Here is a 7863-nt window from a genome sequence, read left to right on the forward strand (position 1 = left end):
TGTGTCTGGAAAAGGTGGTTTTAAAATGCAGCAAAATTTGTTCCCCCCTTTCCTCTGTATCTAAATTTCCTCACCCAGCATGGTTCTGACTCCATGAGGAAAATTAAATTCCTTGCACTGCTTAACCAGCCAGCAGCCACAGAAGATACGTGAAGGATGCAGAGATTTACATAGTCATTGCTTTCTCTTTCAGGGACAAGTCAGGGTCATATTTTTTCTTTTATGTGTAATTTTGATATTATTGCCTAAAAATTGGTTTGGAATTGGAATACAGACTGAATAAAAGAAATATTTACATTATGAGTATTAAGGAAGATTATTGCTACTTATGCAAAATTGTTACTATTCTCTGTTACATAGTTTATCCATGTAATGGTTCTTGTCATAAACGAAGCCATGATTCCACATGTGTTTCCATTCCCACTGGTGTCTGTGACAGCTGGGGAAGCTCTTCTGGTTGTGTGCTCCTGTTCCTAGAGCCACTCCTGGAATTGCACCAGAACAGCTGTTTGCAGGGCAGTCTGAGGATCTGGGGAGAACCAGAAAACATCCCTCTTTTTTTAAGGTTAATTTTAACATGGACCAGTGATGGCCAGCACTGCTGCTGGAAGAATATCTGAGTCCATTGTGGTGGAATATAGACATTTTAGTGAGCAGGATGCTCACTTATTTTTTAAATCTCTCTAGTCATATTGGTGGGATTGTCATTACAGAACTATCCATTACATGATTCTGTATTGCAGAGAAGACGAAAAAATTACATGTTTTAATGAAACCTACATTTAGAAATAATATATATGTATGTATGTAACATATACTCCAGGTGTTTTCATTAATTTGGAAAAGATTATTCTCTTCTTTGCTGGAGGAAATACAGGGTTAAGCATGATCTGTCATGAATGGTTGTATGTGAATAAGATTGCATGGAGGAGCAGTGAAAGACTTGACAGCTAATTATTACAGACCTTTGCTGAATACTGGCCAAGGTGAATATAGCTTGATTGGATCTTGAGGCAAAAAAAGGATGTAGGTGAGCTGTCTTGATATGTCAGGGCAGAACAGGCAAAGCCACAATCCTAGGTCACTGACAGTGAATTATGCTGCCAGTACTTCTGTCTGCTTTGGGCCTTTCTCTCCTGCTCTAACCTATTGTTTTAACTTAATGAGTGGCATTGACAAGTAGAGTGCTGTGGGAGGTCTACTTTGTGACTCACTCTGTTTAATATTTTAATCAGCAACCTGGAGGAGGTGAGGCAGTACATTCTCATCATAATTGTGAATGACAACAAATTGTGGGGGTGGAGGGGTTTTACATCCTTGAGGGTTCTCAGGATTTGCGTGGATAAAGCCCTGAGCGGCCTGCTCTGGCCCCAGAGATGACCCTGCCTTCAGCAGGAGACTGGACTCTGCCTCCTCAGGTGCCTTCCAAACTAAATTATCCCATGAGCCTGATGCAGTGCTCCTGCCTTTTTAAAAGATTCTGTGCCACTACAAATTTCCGGTGTTTTCCTGTGGCTTGGTGCTCTTGTAAGACACTGAACTGCAGCAGTGTGACCTGGGGTGCTGAAGTCAGGAGTAACTTGTAAAGTAGGAGTACTGAAAGGCTTTGCTTGTCTGACATGGAAAGCCAAAGCAAAACATTCAGAAAGTCACTCTCCCCAGGAGATGGGCTGAAGCTGAAATATCCTTCTTGGGTCCTTGACAAGTAGGTTTCACAGTCTCACCTGAAGCTGACATGGTTAAAACCGCATTTTTTATTTTGTTCAGGGTTACATTCCCACATTCTGGAGTTTCTGCCTCCTGCCCTCTGGAGTCTATGGGTGTAATTCTGATACACATAGTGTCCCCAAACACTGGAGCTGTCATAGTACAAGAATGTGAAAAGATTTAGAGAAAATTATCACAGCCTTGCTCTTGAGGGTTTAAAAAACAGGGTCTGAGGAGAGGCGGTACCAAGACAGCAGGAGGAGTGAGAACCAGCTTCAGCACACCAACACTTGATAGTTAAAAATATATTTATGATTTATTTTGTTGAAGAGTTGGGAAACCATAGATTATGAAGCTTGCAACTTTTTATTATTATGTTCTTTAGTTTAATAGCTTTTTTTTTTTTTTTCCCTAATGAGTTTGTCTAATTAAGAAACAGTCTAAGGCTATTTTAACTTACCTTGTAGTCTCTTGTACCATTAGGTATTCTTGATTTTGTTTGATGTTTTCTGGTATTGATGGTGAGGGTGATAATGGCTGATGGTAGCAGTGGGATAAAACAGTATCAAGATCTCAATTGCTAGCTTATATTTTAAAATACTTTGTGAATAAACATTATTCAAGGACAAAGACGAGCTGTACTGTCTCAGTTTTGAGTACTAAACATAAGCTGATTTGTCTTTAGAACTTCAACTGATGTGAATCCCTGATGTTTCTCAGGTGTTCATGTTATTGTCTCCAATGGGTTCTTCCCAAGACATAGGAATTACAAACTGGACAAGGTCAGAGTTCCCCTAACCTGTGTCAAAGGGTATCTGATAGCAGGCTCTACAGAGTGATTCTGGGATAATCTCTTATGTGCAGTTCTGGAAAAAACATCTCCCTGGAGGCTGTTAACTTCTGGTCTGGAATAGGGGATGAATTATTGGACAAACTAAAACGAAGAGAGCTAATGGGTAGTTGGTGGTAAATGTGGTGCCAGTAGAAATGTGATGAAGAGAAGGAAAAGAAGATGAGAAGTGTAATTACGTGTTATGTGGGGAACCAAGCAACATATCTCAGTGAAGAGTCGGTGAAAAGCGACAATAAAAAAAATAATAATAAAAAAAAAGCTAGTCATAGAATTCAACATCTCTAAGGAAACTACACAGCAAGAACACTTCTCAAGGCTTGTGCATGTTTTCAGCATTTTCTTGAGTCACCATAAATACTTTGAGTCCATCTATATGAATTTTAAAAATTTCTTTTTCATGTTCTTGGACAACTTGCGTTGAATGGACTCCTTTGACGTATGCATTTGTGTTTATCTGTTTGCATTGCTTTTGGTGTATGCAGACAAGTTGTTCCCTATGGCTGTATAGATTTTTATATCATCTGGAAGACTTGCTGTCCATGAGCTCTTCTATACTGCCTAGTACCATGTGATTACCTGTCTGCACACCTTCAGGGTGAGGGAACAGAGCGAGTGTTTGTATAAACAGAGCTCACTATTTGTACAGAGCCTTCAGTTGCATCTGGAAAGAGCTGCAAAGTGTATCAGCATTGTGTGTTCATGCAGGGATGAAATAGGGCTAGTGAACTTTTGGAAGATGCCTGCTTTATTTGTTTTTTATTCAATTGTAATGAGCAATTACTCGATTCTTCTGTTCAGCACGTGATCTGTCTCATGTTGATAACTGCTGATTTTAAAATGTTCTAAGTTCAAAGACATATCAATAAAGCAACATTTTTGTGTTAAAAATTAGTTACAAATCAAACAAAAAATCACCAGAGAAAATAGAAAGTGTTGGAAACATTACTTTTTGTTGCTCTTAAAAACTGTTATAAAGTCTGATTTATTTCAACTGTTGAGTGTGGTAGGACTGTCTACAAGTGGCAGAATCACAAGCAAAATGGGCTTCTAAAAATGCTGATTTTAGTTGCACACCTTAATTAGGAGAACAGTGAACTCTTGGGCAGATAACAAATCATGGCCCATCTATCATTTCACACCTATTTGGTGAGGTACTAATGAGATTTGTACATTACACAGGTCTAGTTGTGGCCTCTGCACCAAGTCAGACAAACACTTCAGAAACATTTATATAGTAGCTATTTTAATTCTCTGCGATATCAGTTACCTCTTTAATAATGCAGTTTTATGTTTATTGTACTGGATAGCAGACCTGCTTCTGTATGCATAATCTTTCCTCTTGCCGTTTTTTTCTGTCGGCAGGCCAACTTATCTGGTGCTAGTACATCACCAACCACCTGCTGTGGGCTATGTATCTGTTTTCTTAATTGCAATGAAATCATTTATGCCAAATAATGCCACATTACAACAGCATAATTTAATTTGGAGCTGTTCATTATAGTTCTATTACCCTTCAGCTGTGGCACCCTTCCAGAAAAGGACCCATGAGTATCAGGTTAGTCAGTTTACTGAAGTGATAAAAATGCACCCCATACAGCTTGCTGCCAGGTCTTTTCTGCTGCAGAATTCTGATGTAATTATATTTCTTGGGTTCTGCTTGTGTTATGCTTAAAAATAATAGTAATAGTGGGGTGTTTTTTCTTAAACTTTCCAGCCTAGATTACAGTCTTTTGCTATGCTAACTTTATCATGCTGTACTATAAAAAATAAGGGGGGTCAAGATGCATTACGGATGTTGCTTACATTTGAACAGTGGTGCTTTTAACTTAAAAGCTGTCCAGAATTATGCACTACATTATAGACACCAAGGCTAGAAGAAAATCAGGGTGCCTCACAATTATTCCCTAATGAGAATAGTAATGAAAGTTGAACTTGGGAGCATTTGGCTTTTTGTAGTACTTTGAATTTAATGTACATCATTTAAGGCATTTACTCCATTATAATTTAAGGTATTACCATGCAGAATGAAGTTTAATAACCATTCCACTGTTTCTCTAGAAGTATTTATAGTAAACTTTTTACAATTAATCAAAAGCAGACATTACAAAAACAAAAATCAGATTTATTGCCAAGATCATAAATGTCAAGTATACTGTTATGCAGGCTTTGTATTACTTCAGTTGCAACTTTAAAGAACATTTTAAGTGATTGGATAAAGGAAGTTTATTAAAGGCTCAGCAGGTCTTCTCTGCACTCTACTGTTATTAATGTAAATGACTGCATCATGTGATAGAGGAGGAGGCAACATGGAAGGAGCTGGTTTTAATCAGGTTTTCTTTGTGACTACCAATAGCTTCAGGAAGAACTTAAAACACAGACCACCCTGTTTCCTCTGACAAACAAATGCAATGTGATTTTAGAAAAAGGGAGTGATGGTGCAAACCATCTGGGGTAGTGAATTGCTGAACTTGTCTTTGAATATATCCCCATATCTTCGAGAGGCAGCTGGACATTTAAAATATACAGCCAGGTTTTGCATTCACAGGCAAAATACAGTGATGTGTTTCTTCCCTATACCTAGTGTCTTGGGATGGGGAAATCTCTGCGTGAGACAAGAGATTTTGTGCATTGTTCTTTTGGCAGTAGAGTTTTGCTCTGTCTATGGAGAAAATATTGGTCCATACCGAGAACTGCTATTGCAGCAATTCTCAAAGCTGCTGAGGAGAGTGTGAAAAGTCCAAAGCTTGACATACAGAAAATGTGTGATGCACATGGACCTGAATGAACAGCTATGTTTCTCCCCCCTGCCCCATGCTGTAAGGATTTCAGTTGCACACAGTTGAGTGCCGTGAAGTGCATCTTTGAATAAACGACAGAGATCGTATCACAGTACGGTGAACTGGGCAGCAGTTCTTTGCAAGGTCTACTGGACTGGAGAAAATGTCTGAGCATGAGAGAGGGAGCGCCAACTGCCTATTTAAAAAGCTATTTATGGTGTAACTTGGTAATAAGACTTGTGATCTGCATGGGTATTAAAGGCTGTAGAAAAGAACTGTGACTCTAGTGGACAATGACAATAGTTGGGAGGTTGGGCTGGAGAAAATCAAAGCAGTTGATGATAAGCAGCATTACCTTCTCGGACAATAGGTGTACAGCAGCTGGTGAAGATAAAAAGAAGAAAAAAACTTTGGAGATATCCTATCTGTATGGCTATTCCATGTAACATGATCTGAAGCACACATACACGCCAAGCAGGGCTAAATAAAGAAGCTCTAAGTTTCTTACCTCCCACATGGTCTTGAATATTGTCTCACAACTTGGTGGACAGACACTGTGATGTTTGTAAGGAAATTCAACACTCCCAATTTTTTTCCAGCCCAAGATACTTTATAATGCTTGAGGCAAAGGTTATTTGTTTACTTTTATTAGACAACAGTAATACATTTCTTTAGCTACTAAGACAATGAAAAATCTACTAAGAAAGATGAATATTTTAGTGCATGATCTAAACTTGAATTGTGATTGATAGATTTAGATCACTTCTGGCATGACCATAGCATAGAAGGCCCTGGGCTGGGATTCTGGCTCTGGCCTCAGCTTCTCCATGTTTCTTTTTACATGTCTGTGAAATGTGGGTAAGGGCTGGCATCTGCTTTGCAAACTGTTTTGACACTAGTAGGTTAAAAATGTCACTGAAGAAAAGGGCATTGTTTTACTGTTTAATATGCACTTAATGAAGTTATATAGAAAACGGAAGAAAGAAATGAACAAGTTTTCCTCCATTTTTGTCGTTGTGACTTTTAAGCAGGGAAGACTTGGGCTAGGTATAGAAAGATAGAGAAGTACTGTAACATCTTTCCTATGAGCATTTTGAAATCTTTGCCTTTGAAGCTCTTCATAACTGTCTGAGAAATTAGTATAAAGGAGCCTGTTTTAGATCTGGGTATGGACTGATGAATTCTTGAGGTTAGTTTTACTCCAGCTGTTGCATCAAATACAAAGTGAGGTAAGTAGCTAAGCTAAGCAAGATAGGTAAGGTAAGGAAGAAAGAACAAATACTTAGATTAAAGGCAAAGCTATGATTTCAAATGTTTGATTCCTATATTACTGTGTGTTTTCAAAACACTGTAGTCCATAAGATGTAAACACGATTTTAAGTGTTTTTCTGCTTTGGAAAGCTCCTGATCATTTGCATTGAAGCATTAAACACAGTTATTTTCATTATTTGTGAAGCTTTATCAATAAGAGATGCTAGCTAACACTAAGGAGTTTTCCCACTGGAAATGCAGGGAAATCAAACTAAAGCTGGAGTGAGCAGGACACATGCAAACAATACAGAATATTCACAGCACTTTTACCATTGATTAAGCTGGTATGAAAAGCTGCTAAAGGGTCAGGGAAGTGAAAAGGATATTTTACAGATATTTTGCCTGTTACAGAAAAAAATCTGGCAAACGATACATGAAGTAGTTTCTGATACTGTCATGAGAAGTTCTTGTTGCAACTGATGGCTGACTTCTGCACACCTGGGAACTCCTACTCACAGAAGCTCCAAGGTCTGACCAAACCTGTGCCCGACATAGCAGGTCTTGCCTCAGCCAAGGTGTTCACCCCTTCCTCAAGCATGCACAGAGCACTGCTTACAAACCAGCATTGCCAGGGACTTAAATAAAACCAGCCCTTTGGAACAGATCCATTCCTGGAATACCACTTCGTTGATTTTGTAATTGGTGAACACCCATATCAGCATTTGACTTGACTTGGAGTGATGCTTAAATACCAGGGAGGAATTTGATTATGGCTTTCCACAATGGCAGCCCACATCCAAATAACTCACCCATACAGTCACTTTTTAAATCTCTAAAAAGGGAAGATACTAACAGGTTAGGTTTGAGTCTGAAAAAAACTTAGTTTCTTCAAAATTCTACCTCTTTTAGAAGATATTTAGAAGATTTAGTTGTTACTTTGAAATGGAAAGTTATCAACATTTTCAGAATTGCCATGGATAGAACTACAGCCCTGCAGCAGGGCCTTAGCTGCAGCTCTTCACTCTTCTACTTCTGTTCCTACAAGGAAACGTACTTCAGTTGAAATCTCCTTTATATCTCTCATGATGAGAAGGTTTGAAATGGCTCACTGGACTCCAGTTGTGACAACTTGGGGTAATTGGTCCTTAAAGTCATCTGTGGTGTGTCAGCATCTCCTTTCATGTAAATTGACCTCAACATCTATGTGTGGTGGGTCAGTTGAAGTCACACCTAAATCAAACTGACTTCCAGTTTTCTCCTGGCTTTCCCCTGTAG

At 38.7% G+C, this 7863-nt stretch overlaps 1 long non-coding RNA gene across 5 annotated transcripts in view; it reads left to right on the plus strand.

The window, feature by feature from the left end:
* LOC308069474 overlaps positions 1 to 7863 on the plus strand; it is a 462044-nt gene that overhangs the window by 425112 nt on the left and 29069 nt on the right. The gene's annotated exons all lie outside the window — the stretch shown is intronic.

This window comes from Falco punctatus, assembly GCF_963210335.1.
Source record: "Falco punctatus genome assembly, chromosome: 9".
Lineage (NCBI taxonomy): Eukaryota > Metazoa > Chordata > Aves > Falconiformes > Falconidae > Falco > Falco punctatus.